Genomic DNA, 17,288 nt, shown 5'->3' on the forward strand with positions numbered 1-17,288 from the left:
GGCGGAAATCATCAGTAGATTCTTCTTTGGTATTATTGCTAATATAAAACTGTTATTGCCATGTTTGCCCTTTTTTGTCTATAATCTTGAATACTACTCGTATAATACATATAGATAGACTCTTTGAGTAGAGAGACTAGATCTACAAATATGTCAGCATACCCGAAATCGTTATTCAACACCTTTTTGGGAATTATTGTTCTTTGAAGATTATACATGTAAGTGTCTATAACTAGTTTCTTGAAACTATAAAAGATAGAAACAGACACTATAAATAGCAAAAATTATCAAGGCAAAATATGCAAGTAGGTCAAATTTTAATGAAATCGTTATACGACTCTTATTTGATGTTGGTTTTTTTTGTTATTTATTGTGTTGTGTCAACACATACATAAGATAGAGAGAAATGTATAAAACATTATACCATCAACACAATTTCAACTTCACAAAGAGAATTTTGTCATGAATTATATGCTAGTTTTCAAAAGTTGAAGATGTGTATAGATCAATGTTTCTTTGGATCATCTAGTTTTTATTTTTGTTATATTGAGAATGTCGCATTAAAGGCAGATATTTGATGGTTTCTGTTTTGTTCTACCTTCATCAAATAGATGCCAGTATATTGTTGGAAATATTAATGTTGCCCTCTGTATCTCGCTTGGTTACTTTTTTTTGTTGCATGCACCCAACATCTTTATTTATCACATGTAATTCATGCAATATTGGTCGGGTATCAATTCAAAACCGCTTTGCAATCTGCGTCGTCTTTTGAATTTGACAAATGAGATAAACTATTTACAATAATAACGTTCAATTATTTGTTTTCCATTTGGTAAGAGGGACAATATGTATATATGTTGTCTGTTTCTAACGAGGTATTTCATTCCGTAGAAGCTTTTGCAATGGGTAGGAAATGAAATACGAAAATACAAATGTTGAGACGACCGAGCCATATACATGTATGTAGCAGGTTATTTGTCAAACTAATAATAATAATAATGGAGTAAACTGATAATCGAAAGAGATCTTAACTGAAATCTGAAATTTTGCAGTATTTGCAAATGCTTGAAAGTATAATAATTGTATGTTAGAGAATAACAACACACCTTATCGCATTGTGAAGCGTCTGATTTTAGGGACTTATCATTTTTTATCTGGGAGGGTGGGCTGGTCAGAATGCAGGGGGGATCAAGTTTTTTTTTCTGTGTGTGGAAAAGGGGGGTTTATTTTTTTTTATAAATTCAAAGAGGGGGATCAATATTTTTTGCACATAAAAAAAAATAGTTAACCTACATCAAGAGACAAAATGTATAGAAGAACATAACAAAAGTCAAATCGAAATATATTTTCAACACCATTCATATACAATTAAGTTAGACATCACAAGACAAATATTACTTTACTCAAGACAGGATGAAAATGAACAAATGTGAAAGAGTCAGCATGCATAGCAAGATGAAAATTAATATTCAATCCGTAAATAATCCCTCACCTAATAATATGATTATTAAATGGTCGTTCCCTAAACTCATCATGAATCTTTATTTAACATTTTTCAAATTTTGGGTTGAATCGCATGATCCGGGGACATTTTAGGAAATTTTGTATTTTGAAGAAATTTTACTTAAATCTGTGTACAAACGGTTACACGACAATCACGTATTTGCTGACGCATGAGTACTACTTATTGTTTTCTATGGAACTTATGGTAATTTAATGTAATATCAACAGAACTTCCTGGTAGCGTAGTCATGATACCAAATATCGATTCCTTCTGTTAAAACATTGCAGCAGATGGCAGAAGATACTGTTTCAAATAGTTTTCACATCTACGTTGTACTTGTCACAGATCGAAAATAACTTTTGAAAATAGTCAGTTATGGTTCATTTCAACATACACCTTATGAGTCATTGTATAAATTGCATATTTGATGTTTTGGTAGTTAAATATATATGATTGTTTTCATACCGAGACAAAGCAGACTTGGTAAACGTGTATGTGTTGATCTCTGATGATGATGAGGTACACCGTTATAAAGAATTAGAATAAATATTTGATGGACTTGGAGTAGCAGGAAATGTAGACATGACTTTGCGAGCTGGCCTGTAACAAATAGTCCCCAACCAAGCAAAGTTTGACACTCGCGTATTATCACCGATAGAAGGCAAGAACTATTTGCCGCTGAACGTTAAGCAGTCATCAGCCGATTCTCATTCCAATTTTACATATACAATTTGTATAGCTAGAAAAAATAAATGGTCAGTCCAATATAAACGTTACATGTTTCTTCACTGAATTAAATGACGTGTACCAACCAATAATACTCTTTATCACATACTTAGACTAAATAACATATGATTTTTATCGTATGATAATAGCATTAAATTAAAGTATTTTTCATATTTTTCGAATTGGTGCTTAGCGGGCTGATATGAAAAGTTTATCACATGCTTCGATTGTTATCACATGCTTTTCCGTAACGTTATCACATGGCATTCCGGTGATACTCGGTAAATTCCGGGAAATACACCTCAATGCTATGTTTTCAGTGAAAAACATTTAAGGAATAAATGTCATTTCTCATATCGGATGTATTATCAGCCCTCGGTCAATATCAGCCCTCGAGGCATGCGGCTCTTGGGCTGATATTGATCCTAGGGCTGATAATACATGCGATATGAAAAATGCCATGTAATAATCTGATAATATTACTAGGATATATATCGGTATACTAAGTATATCAAAATGTTCAAAACGATGAAATCGCAAAATCGGGACATAATAAGAAAATTACTCGTTGACTATTTATATCATAATTGAGATACAATTTAGTTCTAGAATAGCTACTTTTCTTATATTTTCTTATTTTCAAATTGAAGATTGAATCGATCGATATCTGATTAACGTTCAATGACAAATATTTCACTCCTATGAACGCCAATGACTGAATAAACTATGCTTCATCATTTATCATTTTTCAGGAGAGGGAAAATATCAAAGCATTTCTCTAGTTTTCTTCTCGATCGACCCTTTTCCTCTCTAGGCTGCTATATTTTGCATTAACTGCAGTTTCCGGGTACATCATTTCGCGGGTGTGTTCTAGTCTACTTTATTTATTATGATTTTGCTTTTATGTTTGATTGGGGTTTTTTGTCCGGCTGGCAACATGTAGTACGTTTAGAAATTTTGAGATGATGCAAAAATATAACTAAAATATCTACCTCATTCTGTTATAAATTGTACAATGTGTATCAAATAATATTTTTTGTTTCTTGTAGATTGATAAACTGCGAAAAGAAGACATATATGCATCTAAATAAAATCAAGATATATGAACAATCTAATTTTGTCTTTTTATACATCTAATTGCTCTAAAATATTCTCCATAATTTCCTGCCGGTTTCACTGTTTCACTGATATTCAGAAATACGATAGATTGCTTAAGACGTACGTTGTTAGAGGTAAAGTATGTTAACGACATCATCATTTAATCATGAACGTCCTTATTTAGTACAAAAGAGGGACGAAAGATACCAAAGGGACAGTCAAACTCGTAAATCTAAAACAAAATGACAACGCCATGGCTAAAAATGAAAAAGACAAACAAACAACAGCACACATGACACAACATAGAAAACTAAAGAATAAACAACACGAACCCCCCAAAAAACTACGGGTTATCTCAGGTGCTCCGGAAGGGTAAGCAGATCCTGCTCCACATGTGGCACCCGTCGTGTTGCTTATGTGATTGCCTAATTACAAAGTAGGTATTTGGTTTAAACGAAAGTGAAAGCACAGAAATGCCTTCCAGATTCTCATTCTATCGATTTAATTTAGGATGTTATTTGCTGAAGTAATTCATTTCTCATTGTTTCCGTTGTTTTATCTGAAACACTGATAAAATTGAAAAATAAAGACATTTAGGTGGTTTGATCCAGCGCACGTGTAGCAAAATGTTTGTCCAGTGGGCTTTATTGTACTTGGGACTCGAATTTGTTGTCTATGGAATGTCATTTTTTGTTCTTGTTGTGTTGCCAACAAATTCATGACAATCACTGCAAGGGATGATATATTAAAGGTTTTCAGATGCACATATGTTCTTGATTTTAAAATTTGTCCGGATTTAAAAACGAATTCTGTTCTGTCAGATAAGTATAAACAAGATTAATAATTTGGTCTTCCACATTTTTGAACTTTTGGTTGACATTTTTCAGTTTATAATGTGGCGCGGATCAGCGACTTTTTAACAATTTTGGTTGCTGTTTGCTTTCAATCACTTCATGCGAATTACATGATTTCAACATCCTCTGATCGTTCTGTAAAAATGATTAATTAGTATGTATTATAATGAACGCTTTATTATTTCTAGGATTGGCTATTAAATGTATGTTAAAACGTTTTCTTTTGAATGTGATTTAGTTTTTCTTGATTATTGTAAACTCACAGATTTTGTTCTGGTCATACCGTTATCAATCTTTTTATTACTATATCCGATCTAAAAGTATGTATCTTAATTCATTTAATCTTGTATTCATTAAATCTGGATTCGAATGATAGAACATATGCGTTTAGCCAGGTTATATGGTATATTTACTCGTTCGTGCTTTGGATGATAGGGTTTATATAGATAGGTATTGTTTGTAAACGATCGGTTTGTGGAAAATATTGGTTTCTTTTTTAGTTCCGTTCTTTATGATACGAATTTCTAAAAATGTAATTTATTACTATTATATTCCTAAGTAAATTGAATGTCCTCGTTTATTTTCATTCAGCAAATCTTTGAATTCCATTAACATATTTAAGCTGTAACGGTTATGATCTAAATGTTGCAAAACACCTATCCTACCTCCATGACAAATATGTTGTCCCCGCAGATAAAGCCCCAAACAACATCGTTTTTGTGTGTAAAACTCATTACATTAACTGCTTGATAAACGAATTAGGTATTGACAATTCACTTGGAAACTCAACATATACCTTCACGACACTTACCAAAGAGGAAATCCTGGATAATCATAGGTCTGTTCTGTGAATTTCAACCAAAGATGAAGAACTGGATCTTCCATCACTGTATTGGATACCTAAACTACATAAGTGTCCTTTCAAACAACGGTATATTGCTGGGTCTTCCAAGTGCTCCACGAAACCTCTTTCTAAATTATTAACCTCCATTTTATCAGCAATCAAAGACGGGCTTCAAAGTTATTGTGAAACTGCCTATTCTAGAGGGGGCGTGAATCAGATGTGGATACTTAAAAAATTCCAAAGATCTTTTAGAGTACATACAATCTAACTCTCTTTCATCTTGTAACAGTATTAAAACATTTGACTGTTCTACTCTTTACACTAGTATTCCACATTCCAAACTAAGAGACAAATTGAAAGAGTTGGTATTGCTTTGCTTTATAAAAAAGAACGGCCAACGCAGATACAGGTATCTTGTCTTAGGGAGGGATAAATCCTACTTTGTAAAGGAAGACTCTGATTCAAACAAAAAATTCTCTGAAACTGATATTATCAAGATGCTTGATTTCTTGATTGACAACATATTTGTAACGTTCGAAGGACATGTTTTTCAACAGACTGTCGGCATTCCAATGGGAACAAACTGTGCCCCTCTACTTGCCGACTTGTTTCTTTATTATTATGAGGCTGAATTCATGCGGGAACTTCTTAGGAAGAAAGATAAGAAGTTAGCAATATCCTTTAACTCTACTTTCCGCTATATAGATGATGTTCTTTCACTAAATAATTCAAAATTTGGTGACTATATGGAACGCATCTATCCCATCGAGCTAAAGAATAAGGGATACCACAGATACAGTTAAGTCGGCCTCATATCTTGACTTACATCTAGAAATTGACAATGAGGGTCGGTTGAAAACAAAACTTTACGACAAAAGAGATGATTTCAGCTTTCCAATTGTGAACTTTCCATTTCTAAGTAGCAACATTCCAGCAGCACCTGCATACGGGGTATATATCTCCCAATTGATACGATATTCCCGTGCTTGCATTTCCTATCATGATTTTCTTAATAGAGGGTTGCTGCCCACAAGGAAGCTATTAAACCAAGAGTTCCAAATGGTGTAGTTGAAATCATCCCTTCGTAAATTTTACGGACGCCATCACGAGTTGGTTGACCGTTATGGAATAACCGTTTCACAAGTGATATCGGATATGTTCCTTACGTCGTAACTACAATCCCCTTCCCTTTCATGACTGTGACCTACCGAATTAGACTATTTACCGGATTTGTTATCACATAAGCAACACGACGGGTGCCACATGTGGAGCAGGATCTGCTTAACCTTCTGGGGCACCTGAGATCACCCCTAGTTTTTTTTTTTTTTTTTTTTTTGGGGGGGGGGGGGTCGTGTTGTTTATTCTTTAGTTTTCTATGTTGTGTCATGTGTGCTGTTTTTTGTTTGTCTTTTTCATTTTTAGCCATGGCGTTGTGAGTTTGTTTTAGATTTACGAGTTTGACTGTCCCTTTGGTATCTTTCGTCTCTCTTTTATTCCATTATACAAAATAAACTATCATCGAAGTATCTTTTCCAATGTCTATTCAAAATTTCTAAAAATATATGTCCGAATTTTTGTTGTGATCTCTCAATCATCTAAATCTCTAAGTAACCAATAACTTAATTGGCATACTAGTATTACTTGGAACTTTTGTCGCCACCACAGGGCCTGATTTTTTTACCATACATTTTGAAGTCGAACATGAAATAACTGTTCTGAAGGATTTGTAGTTTCTATTCGGTTAGATAGTTAGGTTTTGTATTTTTTTTATATATATATATGTGGAATTTATTCGTTTACAAATTCTCCATCGGATATATTTAGCCCAACAATGTGAGATCTTCAAAATTTGATTCCAAAATGTTTGTTTTTCCCTCAGCAGGATCCAAACCCTTGCGTCCGTTGTGTCGTGGCAACACTGCATGAACCGCATCCAGATCCCTTGATTGCTCGACAACCAAGGATATATAAATATAGTTTTTGATGCTAGATGTAAAGCCTTTCCTCGACATCTTTATCTAGGTTTGTAACACAGTATATGATGAATATTGGCAAATACATTTAGATGGTGTACCTTTCAAATCAGCTATTTTGTGTGTCCGAAAGGATGATTAAATTAATAACCATTCCACCACATCAAATCTCTCCATTCTAGTTTATGATACCACCAGATGCAAGTTTCACCAGATCTTTACTTTCAGACTAAACAAACCAACATATGGGACCACCGCTTCCCTACTTTTCATTAGCACTATGTGCATCTTAGGATCTTGGTGGGCTATCATGTTGCCAAATCTTTAGTATATTGTGCTTGTTTCTCTTTCTGCAATGCTGTCGTCTGATTTAAAATACACCATTCCTTTTTAAATAAAGGGGCGTTTTCCATTAACAAGTTTATACGGCTGTAAATAATATATTGATAATACTACATGTAGTTCACCTATTGTAATAGTATTTAGTAAGTGCAGCTTTCACAGTTTTTTTCAAAGCAGAGCACCGAAACCTGTGTTTCCAGGATGTCAAAGCGAAACATCATTGATGTTATAATGTGTTGTTCACATTCAAGTATTTCTATCTGAATAATAAAAGCATCAATGGAATATATTATACATTTACTTTCTATCAGCTTTTTGCGACTTTGAGATTCTAATGTGCACCAGATGGTTGCTAGGTAGGCGAAAACCTCGCTCTTTTCTGTTCATTTGCTTATTAAACAATAACATTTGGCATGCGTATATAAAAAAAAAACAGTTGTTTTAGTTACCCTGTTCAAACAGCCCGTTACAGCTATTCACATATCTTGGGGTTCGTCATCTGGTGTCCTCTTATGTTAACTTTTACAAAATTATCAATCTCTAAAATTACTAGCCAAATTTGACCCGTACTTGGTCTCAATCATTATTGAAGTATCTAGTTTGAAAATTGTGTTTCACATCACTTGCGACCCAACATGACCAACATGGCCTAACGTAGAACTGAGGGGTAAATGCAAGTACTTTGACCTATAATGGTTAACTTTTATAAATTATGACTTGGATGGAGAGTTGTCTAATTGACACTCATACCACATCTTCTTACATCTATTGTCTACGCTCTTGAAAAGTTTAATAGATAGAGATAAACTAAATATAGCAAAGAATCATCAACAAGACAATTTCTACAAGTGTGGTACCTAACACTACAGGGAGATAACTCTGTAAAGTCAGCTAAACGTTTTAATTACGTTGTGTTGTAAAGGGAATATTAAGCTTCTCAGTGATCAAAATTGGTGTTTGTCAAACTGCTACATAAACAGTGTATTTTTTCTGATAAAATGGTTGGTTCAAAATTTTTGAAATTTTTACATTTTTGTTAAAGGGTCAAAGTGAATACTTTGTTAAAATTTTAAGAAAATTAAACGAGCCAAATTAAATTTAGTTCAGGTGTTAGGTACCACCTTAAGGGCGGAAATCATCAGTAGATTCTTCTTTGGTATTATTGCTAATATAAAACTGTTATTGCCATGTTTGCCCTTTTTTGTCTATAATCTTGAATACTACTCGTATAATACATATAGATAGACTCTTTGAGTAGAGAGACTAGATCTACAAATATGTCAGCATACCCGAAATCGTTATTCAACACCTTTTTGGGAATTATTGTTCTTTGAAGATTATACATGTAAGTGTCTATAACTAGTTTCTTGAAACTATAAAAGATAGAAACAGACACTATAAATAGCAAAAATTATCAAGGCAAAATATGCAAGTAGGTCAAATTTTAATGAAATCGTTATACGACTCTTATTTGATGTTGGTTTTTTTTTGTTATTTATTGTGTTGTGTCAACACATACATAAGATAGAGAGAAATGTATAAAACATTATACCATCAACACAATTTCAACTTCACAAAGAGAATTTTGTCATGAATTATATGCTAGTTTTCAAAAGTTGAAGATGTGTATAGATCAATGTTTCTTTGGATCATCTAGTTTTTATTTTTGTTATATTGAGAATGTCGCATTAAAGGCAGATATTTGATGGTTTCTGTTTTGTTCTACCTTCATCAAATAGATGCCAGTATATTGTTGGAAATATTAATGTTGCCCTCTGTATCTCGCTTGGTTACTTTTTTTTGTTGCATGCACCCAACATCTTTATTTATCACATGTAATTCATGCAATATTGGTCGGGTATCAATTCAAAACCGCTTTGCAATCTGCGTCGTCTTTTGAATTTGACAAATGAGATAAACTATTTACAATAATAACGTTCAATTATTTGTTTTCCATTTGGTAAGAGGGACAATATGTATATATGTTGTCTGTTTCTAACGAGGTATTTCATTCCGTAGAAGCTTTTGCAATGGGTAGGAAATGAAATACGAAAATACAAATGTTGAGACGACCGAGCCATATACATGTATGTAGCAGGTTATTTGTCAAACTAATAATAATAATAATGGAGTAAACTGATAATCGAAAGAGATCTTAACTGAAATCTGAAATTTTGCAGTATTTGCAAATGCTTGAAAGTATAATAATTGTATGTTAGAGAATAACAACACACCTTATCGCATTGTGAAGCGTCTGATTTTAGGGACTTATCATTTTTTATCTGGGAGGGTGGGCTGGTCAGAATGCAGGGGGGATCAAGTTTTTTTTTCTGTGTGTGGAAAAGGGGGGTTTATTTTTTTTTATAAATTCAAAGAGGGGGATCAATATTTTTTGCACATAAAAAAAAATAGTTAACCTACATCAAGAGACAAAATGTATAGAAGAACATAACAAAAGTCAAATCGAAATATATTTTCAACACCATTCATATACAATTAAGTTAGACATCACAAGACAAATATTACTTTACTCAAGACAGGATGAAAATGAACAAATGTGAAAGAGTCAGCATGCATAGCAAGATGAAAATTAATAGTCAATCCGTAAATAATCCCTCGCCTAATAATATGATTATCAAATGGTCGTTCCCTAAATTCATCATGAATTTTTAGTAACATTCTTTAAAGTTTGGGTTGAATCGCATGATCCAGGGAAATTTTAGGAAATTTTGTATTTTGAAGAAATTTTACTTAAATCTGTGTACAACGGTTACACGACAATCACGTATTTGCTGACGCATGAGTACTACTTATTGTTTTCTATGGAACTTATGGTAATTTAATGTAATATCAACAGAACTTCCTTGTAGCGTAGTCATGATACCAAATATCGATTCCTTCTGTTAAAACATTGCAGCAGATGGCAGAAGATACTGTTTCAAATAGTTTTCACATCTACGTTGTACTTGTCACAGATCGGAAATACTTTTGAAAATAGTCAGTTATGGTTCATTTCAACATGCACCTTATGAGTCATTGTATAAATTGCATATTTGATGTTTTGGTAGTTATTAAATATGTATGCTCGTTTTCATACGGGGACAAAGCAAAGACTTGGTAAACTTGTAACAGTTGATCTCTGATGATGATGCACACCGTTATAAAGAATAAGAATAAATATTTGATGCACTTGCAGTAGCAGGAAATGAAGACATGACTTTGCGAGCTGGCTTGAAACAAATAACAAATAATAAATAGTCCCCAAAAAAAGTTTGACACTCGCGTGTTATCACCGATAGAAGGCAAGAACTATTTGCCGCTGAACGTTAAGCAGTCATCAGCCGATTCTCATTTCAATTTTACATATACGACTTGTAAAGCTAGAAAAAATAAATAGTCAGTCCAATGTGAACGGTACACAAAATCGGGACATACATGTAATAAGAAAATTACTCGTTGACTGTTCATATCATAATTGAGATACAATTTAGTTCTAGAATAGCTGCGGCGTCAAGGGTGTATCCAGAAAGGAAATCTCTTCCCTTTTTATGACCGAAAAGTATTTTCATGTACATGTCTTATTTTCTAATTGAAGAATGAATCGATCGATATCTGGTTAACGTTCAGTGACAAATATTTCACTCCTATGAACTTCAGTGACTGAATAAACTATGCTTCATCAATTATTATATTTCAGGAAGGGCTGGGATCTTAAAGGATTTCCTAGTTTTCGTCTGGGTCGACCCGTTTCCTCTCTAGGCTGCGATATTTTGCATTAACTACAGTTTCCGGGTACCTCAAAAGCTGTTGCATTATCATATTAAAAAAAAATATAAATAGCAGTATTGAATAAATGATAGAGGATGAACCTTTAATAAAAAAAAAAAGCAGTTAAGAAATGACTATTATCGGTATACTAAGTATATCAAAATGTTCCAAGGACGGTCGAAAATCCCGCTCTTAATTCACTTTCAGGGCCTACCCATTGGATTTATAATCGTTTTCTCCGGATAATACATAGCGTATAAAATTCCATGAGCAATTGTATTGTCTAATCAAATTTCCACAAAATATATTAAATTTTTACAACCAGTTGATCGGTCGGTGACCGAGTGGTCTAAGCAGATTATCTTCAATGATCAATAGTATGTCACTGTGTAGGTTCTGAGCTCGAATGATGCTTCGATAATATGGGTTTAACTATGATCTTTATCACGTAGGCTTGTCACTTTTTCTAACGAAGGTTGGAGGTTTTCCGCAGATCCTACAACTTCTATACAAATAAAAACTGTCCAGTAAAAAATAGCTAAAAGTGATGAAGTTGGCGCATTAAACACAAACAGTTAATCTCTAAATTTATTATTAAACTAGTATTTGAATGACAGGTGATTTATCGAGTCTTATACTTTTGTATATTGCAGACGCTATAAATGTTTTTTCTTAACAGCGAGATAACACATCTACAGAATAACAGGGCTGCATGTCCCATGTTAAATGCCACCTTATTACATGGCCTGTATCATAAATTTTATGTATTTCGTTCTTTACAGGAGTTATTGTTAACGTAATATTTTCTAGTTGTTTCATTTAAAGACTTTTTATAGACCCCAAACGGTGATTGTCTATACAGTTGTTCATTGTAGAAAACTGTACCTTGGTTTGCCTTTTCATTGATGTATATCCCACATCTTAGGGTAAGGAGTATATTTACGAGATAACTACCTCAGTATAATATTGTTGAAAAGAAGACTAACAGAAATGTACATGTATATGAATAAGAACACCCCATATTTGATAAACGTCCATGAGACAGCAAGCCAACAATACAAACACACAATAAAACGTATATATGTCGCACGTTTGTTTCAGAATTGTAGTTTTAAAAAAAATATCAATTAAGCATTTAAAGAAAAAAGTACCAAAATAAATAAGTTAATAGAATTGAAGACCCCGGGCCCCTCCAAACCACAAAAGGTATACCTATTAAAATATAAATATTAAACAGATGTGTTTGTAACAAAGTTCGTTGCGAGACATATTTAATTCTATTTACATTAATGCAATCCAGTACATGTATGCCATCTGGTAAAAACATGTATATCGTTTTTCGACTACCTAAAATAATGTTTATAGCATAAAGATATATTGAAATAAAACCGTACAAGGTTTGTCTATCTATGATATCAGTTCGTATTGACGTAAAACAACTTGAAACACTTCAAAACCAGTGTGCGAAAAAAAATCATTAACATTAAAAAAAAAAAATTAGCATTAAAGTTAATTTCATATATTCAATAATTGTTCATCGTATTATCTGCTGAATCAAAACATTTTGATATAACTTTTTGTGTCTAATGGCACAATTAATTGAATCAACAATACTTCACAAAGTGGAATTGTGTGGTCAATCACTTTTTTCTAGGTATTTTTTTCTTCAATAATCAAATATCAGATAGAGTTGTCTCTCTTTACGTAATCGTTCTAATATCATTGACACGGGCACGCAACAGAGCAATGAATGACATACAAATTCAAGTTAATCCATTCAAGCTTTTGTTTCTATCTCCCACAGTTACTCTTAATCGATGTAACATATGTTATATAATTACTGTATGCCCAGCGTCTGCTTATCTGGTTCTCCATCTTCAACTTTATTGTTAATCAGGGTGTTGATCTTCGACTTCATTTATTATTTAAAAAGATCAGGGAGTTTTCCATTGATTGTGTATTGATCTCCTATTTAACAATAGAAAATTAAAAAAGTTTACAGAGAAGCACTGACGGTACTGTTGTCAGATACAGATTTGTTTTGGAATTGCTGTTTTGAGGTAAGTTTATATGTTTGAATGAATTTCAAGAAAACAGTAGGAGAGAGGTTCTGCTTAGGGAGCTACCATTTGATTTTAATGGGGGGGGGGGGGGGGGGGGGCTAGGATGAAAAATTTTGTCCTGCATTATTTTTCACTCTGTTCGGTCCTGCCTTTTTTTTTTTTAGTTTATCCTGACTTTTTTTTACCTAAATTGTCGTCCTGACTTTTTTTTTTTGCAAGTGTCTCATCCTGCCTTTTTTTTTTACTCAAAACTCCTGTCCTGCCTATTTTTTTTCAAATTTCATCCTAGCCCCCCCATAAAAATCAAATGGTAGCTCCCTTATGTAAATACTAACTAAAAATCAAACAAATTTACAGAGAATAACTTATGATCCCGTTGTCAAATGCAGATTTACTTTGCAATTATTGAAAGCTCTTTTGAGGTGTATACATTGAGCAACAGACTGAAGTCTTTGTGCATTTCACTAAAAAATCAAATATATATGTTCACATTTGAATGAATTTCCAGTAGAGAGTTAGACTGGAGCTCTTGCTTTAGACTTAAACCAAACAAGTCTACAGAAAAGTACTGTTAGTCTAGTTGTGAGATACAGATTTGTTTGACAATTGTTGAATACTATTTTGAGGTATGTACATTCAGCTAGAAAGAAGCCTTTGTTATTTCACTAAACTGGTCCTACTCAACATAAATTAGCTGAGTATGGTGTTTTCTTTCTTGTCTTGAGTTAAAGTAAATATGATTTAATATGTCTGCAAATGACAGCTCTTAAAGTGGTCTATTGATTTTACGCAATTGTATATAATTGTATATCATTTGATTACACCTTTTTATAGTATTGTGTCCCCTGTAAATGGACAAGCACATATATTAAGCCGACGAGCCTGACCAGTCTGACCTTTGTATTGTATGCCCTCATTATAGGGTTATACTTTGGGGAACATTTATGGGCATTATGTTTTCAGTCTGTGCGTCCGTCCGTCCGTCCGTCCGTCCGTCCTTCCGTCCGTCTGTCCGTCCGGTCGTTCGTCTGTTCGTTCGTTCGTCCGTTAGTCCGTCTGTCCCGCTTCATGTTAAAGTTTTTGGTCGAGGTAGTTTTTGATGAAGTTCAAGTGAAGTCCAATCAACTTGAAACTTAGTACACATGTTCCCTATGACATGATCTTTCTAATGTAATTCCAAATTATAGATTAAACCCAATTTCCATGGTCCACTGATGGGGCATCCGTGTACTGAGGACACATTCTTGTTTTTCCTTTGTTTTTCTGCAGTGGGATATAAACTGGTGAGTCGAGAACAATGAAAAAAGTAACTTTCTCCGAAATCATTTACCTTGGGATCAGAATATCACAATAATTCATCTCTCTTACTTGAAACTGGTTAAAATTTAAATATATCTTTATCAGAATGATATTAACTTACAGTGAAGTGTATTCTAATGCATGTATGGTACATTTTTACATTTAGTGATAATTCTATTTGTTTTTGTGTTTATGTTTGATAATATTTACCTTAAAAGACATGAATATGAATTTAAAATGATTCAAAGCAAAATAAGTGATGTTTTATATTATTTAAAACCATAGTTTGCCTTACTTTCATCATTTCTCTCGTCCTGAATATGCATGAAATACTTGCTACTGGACATTAAGCAAGCCAGTCTTCAACATAATGTTAATAGTTGCATTTTAAAGATGTTCTTCTTATTGCATATCGATAATTCCTAATAAAAATTCGAAAAATGATTCTGCAGAACCATGTGTTTCCAATGTACAATGTAATGGCTACTGCCGGTGTAAATGGGTAGTGGAAACTGTCAAAAAGTATTTCTATTCATCAATAAAATGAGAACATTTAAATGCCCCATTTATGGGCATTATGTTTTCTGGTATGTGCGTCCGTCCGTTCGTCCGTCTGTCCCGCTTCAGGTTAAAAGTTTTTTGCCAAGGTAGGTTCAAGTTTTGGGTTGAGGCAGTTTTTGATGAAGTTAAAGTCCAATCAACTTGAAACTTAGTACACATGTTCCCTATGATATGAGCTTTCTTATTTTAATGCCAAATGAGAGATTCACCTCCCCCCCCCCCCCCCCCAATTTTCACGGTCCAGCTGAACATAGAAAATGATAGTGCGGATGGGGCATCCGTGTACTTGGGACACATTCTTGTTTTAAATTAGTTTTGAAAATGTATTCGTTCTTCTGATGATATTTTGTTAATTTATAGAACGTCTTTCGAACATGCATGCACAGCATTCCTTCAAGGTTTACCAAAGTCATTGACGTTTTTTCAAAAAGAACAATAAACCGTATGTAAAATAAAATGTTAACTGCAAATAACTAAGTCAATCTATAAAAAAAATAGAAGAAAAAGTACATGTGCGTCATACATATCGCCTAATGATCATAAACAAGCTTTTGCATTCTCAATTTTATTTGCATGTTTCGTAAGATTATATGCAGGTTCGACAAAGTTATTTCTGTTATATAAAACAAACTTTTAAATAACCCAAAACTTATCTGAAAAAATTTAATAAATTTCCATGAATATTTGACAAAGTTATTGATGTCAAGAAAAACGTTGACCACATTCGGAAATATAGATTCCTACACTGCAACAAGTGTATTACGATATTTCTCCACTCGAGACAGTTAAATTTTATTATTTAAAGCGCGAGGCTTGCCGAGCTCTTTAAATAACTAAATTTTAACTGTCGAGAGTTGAGAAATATCGTAATACACGAGTTATAGTGTCGGAATCTGTTTCTCTAATGATTTTTATCCTTCTTTTTCAAAGACTTTCAGAAACTTGTGTTCTTTATATGCGACGTCATCAGGCATTGCCGCCTTTTTTCATGGCGTCACAATAGGAAAATTCAGAAGAAAACAAAACATTTAGACGTCATAATCAAATTTCAACTAATCATTTGCCGAGAACAGATTTTTCACTAGTGAGGAGAAATATTTTTCTCACACCGTTCAGGAAATGTGAAAATAGCACAAAAATTAGAGAACATAAATGTTGACTTATGTGACGAAGTCATTAATGGATAAATATATTTTATTACGTAATTACAAAGTCAAGAAATATTCTAAAGTTCAAATGTTCGAATGTTTACAAACTGTCTTTAAAGTTGAATTGTTCGAATGTTCAATATCTCACACGGGCACGTGATCGTATAGTGTAACTGTTCATTCCTGTTAGAGTATTTCGGATATTAAGCACATGAGTTCCGGCCTACCCACGAAGGGGGTGACCTTGGCGGAATCTCCGGTACCAATCTGTCCAATCTGTCCTCCTCAAGTCCAAAGCTGGATCTTATATAGTCCAGTTGTCCATAAACATTGGCCCATAGCTAATGGCCGGTTACGTATTCGTCTGGATGTTAAATAATTCTAGTCTATGGTTAATTGTCAAACTATGCAATTCACCCCTGAAGGATACATGTTATTTCACAGTAGACATGGTCATTTATTGGCTGCAGGGTATACATGGTATGTCTATAATAGTTGAACAGATCGTTATTTAACCCTCTTGCTGCCGACCGTTTTTCAAGGTTGCATTTCATATGCCGGAAAATACGACAGCTCAACGTCTGTGACGTAACATGCCAAACAACAACGTCATTCGATATATGACGTCACGACAAAATGACCACTACATTTGGGACCAATTGGAGAAAAACATAACCCTGTTTATTCTTCCGTATTTTAATTGAAAGAGATACAGCATTGATAAGAAGCTTGCATAAATTTATCCATGGACATATGTGTCCCTCCGGCAGCAAGTGTCCAAAGTGTACATGATTGTTATTGAATTATTTAATTCCTTTTTAATAAATTTCCTAATTAATACTCCTTGATAATTAATGAATGGTACACAATTGTGTAACACATAGATGACGAAACGTAGGACCGCTATGCAGTCTCGAATCGCCGGCGAAATAATGTCGCAGAATCGGCGCCTAAAAACAAAATATACAAAAAAAAATTATATTAAAAAAATCTTTTACTATAGTCTGGTGATACAAGATCGTAACATACACAGTTCTGGTTCTGCTTCGTATTTATTTTTTTTGCAAAGATTTTGTTCAATTGTTTCTTCTAGTAGATGGAGTTTTCG

This window comes from Mytilus galloprovincialis, chromosome 11 (assembly GCF_965363235.1).
Source record: "Mytilus galloprovincialis chromosome 11, xbMytGall1.hap1.1, whole genome shotgun sequence".
Taxonomy (NCBI): Eukaryota; Metazoa; Mollusca; class Bivalvia; order Mytilida; family Mytilidae; genus Mytilus; species Mytilus galloprovincialis.